Source organism: Ovis canadensis, chromosome Y (genome assembly GCF_042477335.2).
Source record: "Ovis canadensis isolate MfBH-ARS-UI-01 breed Bighorn chromosome Y, ARS-UI_OviCan_v2, whole genome shotgun sequence".
NCBI classification, from domain to species: domain Eukaryota; kingdom Metazoa; phylum Chordata; class Mammalia; order Artiodactyla; family Bovidae; genus Ovis; species Ovis canadensis.
The window spans coordinates 10,592,746-10,595,863 of NC_091271.1; the positions used below are offsets into that span (position 1 = coordinate 10,592,746).

General features: G+C 40.0%; 1 non-coding gene across 1 annotated transcript; it reads right to left on the minus strand.

Annotated features, from left to right (window-relative positions):
* Positions 1-367: 367 nt before the first annotated feature.
* On the minus strand, positions 368-439 carry TRNAY-GUA (transfer RNA tyrosine (anticodon GUA)). Its single transcript has one exon. It is a non-coding gene; the product is annotated as a tRNA-Tyr (tRNA).
* Between the last annotated feature and the right edge of the window lie 2,679 nt (positions 440-3,118).

Consider the following 3,118-nt stretch of genomic DNA (forward strand, 5'->3'; position numbering starts at 1 on the left):
TGATGGAGTGGGTTGCCATTTCTTTCTCCAAGAAGGCTGATGAAAGTGTGTGAAATACTTAGCATGTAAAAATGGTTTAAATGGTAAAAACTTAAGGTAGTTTTTTTACAACAATTTAAAAAAAAAAAAGCATTTAACAATCAGGAAAAAAAAATTGAATAGACATTTCACCAAAGATAATATACAAATGGCCAACAACCACTGGAAAATACTGCTTGACATGATTGAAAGTGAAAGAAAGTGAAGTTGCTCAGTCGTATCCGACTCTTTGTGACTACATGGACTGTAGCCTATCAGGCTCCTCCATCAATGGGATTTTCCAGGCAAGAGAGCTGGAATGGATTGCCATTTCCTTCTCCAGGGGATCTTCCCAAACCAGGAATTGAACCCAGGTCTCCTGCATTACAGGCAGACGCTTTACCTGCTGAGCCACCAGGGAAGCCCCTATCAAAATGTAAATCTGTCTCAGTGAGATACTCCTCCACACACATTAATTTAGATATAATAAAAAAGGAGAATAATAGCAAGTGCTGCAGAGGATGGGGAGAAAAGGAGTCATATATTGTTGATGTAATTACTTTAAAATGGTACAGGTCAGTACCTCAAAAATTAAATAAAGAGTAGCCATATGATCCAGCAATTTCACTCTTTTTTATATACCCATAAAAACTGAAAATGTTAAGTCCATGCAAAAACAGTTCAAAGCAACATTACGTAGAGTAGCCACAAAGAATACACCATCCAAATATTATGCATTAATTGATGAATGGATAAATAAACGTGGTATATGCTCACAATGGACTACATGGAAGCCATGTACCATATTCAGCCATTAAAAAAAAATGCACTGCTATACAGCCATGAAATGGATGAATCTTGAAAATACACAAACTGTGGCACTTCCCTGGAGATCCAGTGTTTAAGACTCTCCACACGTTCCATCCCTGGGCTGGGAACTAACATACAACATGCCACATAGCTAAATAAATAAATATTTAAAAAGAAAATATGACATCTGAATAAAGCCAGACACAAAGGTCACACATTGTATGCGGAAGAACTGTAGGTAAAAGAGAAGCACGAAAGAGAAGCACTCTGTAACCCAAGTGAAACATTTTTTCCACCCCAGGGAGGAAATTAACTACTCTGATAAAGGCTGACAATAAATTAAATAAAATAACAACTAAAAATGACCACTGAGTTAAACATTTGAAATTCATTGGTTACCTTGGCAAGAGTAGATTTAAAGGAAAATGAGAGGACTGGAGCTAACAAATTCTACAAGCTCTGCAGAAGTCTATAATAAGCAAATATGAAACAAAAGAAATAGAAGCAGGATGTGTCACCAAAAGATGGATTTTTAACAAGAGGTGACATTATAGTCAGTCTGTTTGCTGATGGGAACCGTCCAGAGAAACAGAAAACTTAGTTCAGGACAAATAAGACACTTGCTAGAATATCACTGAATAAACAATTGAGTAGATCTAGTACACATGAAGGAGAAGGCAATGACAACCCACACCAGTACTCTAGCCATGGAAGGAAGAGCGTGGTAGGCTGCAGTCCATGGAGTTTCAAAGAGTCAGACACGACTGAGTGACTTCAGTTTCACTTTTCACTCTCATTCATTGGACAAGGAAATGGCATCCCACTTCAGTGTTCTTGCCTGGAGAATCCCAGGAATGCGGGGGCCTGGTGGGCTGCTGTCTATGGGATTGCACGGAGTTGGACAAGACTGAAGCGACTTAGCAGCAACAGCAGCAGCAGCAGCACACAAGAAATGTACACAAGCCAAATAATTCGCTCACAGTAACGGAACTGAGATCATATGAAGAAAGCCTGGCATGGTGGATTAATGGGTATGGTAGCCAGGCTTCAAATGAATCACATCTTCTGATATTCCCAGCGCTGTGTAGTTTTCTCTCAATCTATCACAGGCTTGACCTGTGAGACTAAGCAAATACAGAAGTGAAGATGTGTAACATCTGAAAAAAGACTCTGAACTTTATCGTGGGTGCAAGTTCTTTCCTGAATCACTCATTCTGGGAAAAGACAGCAGCCTCCACAAGAGCAGCCACTTGGGGAGAACCACAGAAGGAGGAACTGAGGCTTCATGAGTACAGCCAAGTGAGAGAGCTTAGATTCAACAAGCCAAGTCTTCGGAAGTTGCCAAAGCAGATAAAAGCTTGACTACAACCTCAGGAGAGACCCTGAGGATAAACTACCCAACAGGATTCTAGACCAAGAGATAACATGTGTAAGTTCTTTCAAACTATTCCATTTTGAGATAATATGTACAACACAAACATTTCAAGTTATAATATCATTCACATCATACTTACATTCAGAGGAGTTCTACAGATAAGGCAAAATTAAAAAAAAAAATCAAAGCACCTAAAAACAGGAGTTTACTGGCAGTCCAGTGGTTTGGTTAGAACTCAGCCCTCTCAGTGCCAGGATCCTGTGTTCAATCCCTCATTGGGGAACTAATATCCTATGAAGCCACATGTTGTGACCAAAACAAAACATGCTGTGAAGTTCAAAGCTGTACCAGCAATAGATAACTGTACAACACAGCTGTAAGCACAAGTTTCTGGACATAGAGCTACTTATGATCTTGTTTACTTGCATGAAATGAACTCAGATGGTCCCCCATCCCCATCCAGTGGAGTTCAATTACTTAATGAAATAAAGCCCTTAAGGGTACAGAAAAAAGCAAGTAATCCCATGTAAAGATGTTAAATCACAACACATTTTCTCTGAATGAATCACTTTATTTATTTATTCATTTGGCCATGCTGCTTGGCTTATGAGGTCCCAATTCCCTGACCAGAGATTAAATCCAGACCACTGCAGTGAAAGCCCAGAATCAAAATCATCAGGCCACCAGGGAACTCCCACACCTTCATTGCTTTGCTTTTGTAGCTAAAACCTTAGGATATGTGCACTGCCCCATTTTAGCCTCATCAAGTGGTAAGAGTCAGCCCTACATAGCTTAAAACCCATGGTGCTCTTACTTTTTTTCTTTTAAGAAGGGAGGAGAAAGCAAGCCACCAGCCTCCCTGCCTGTTTTTAAGGTTGCAACTCAGAGAGCTGCAAACCTGAAACCATGATTGCC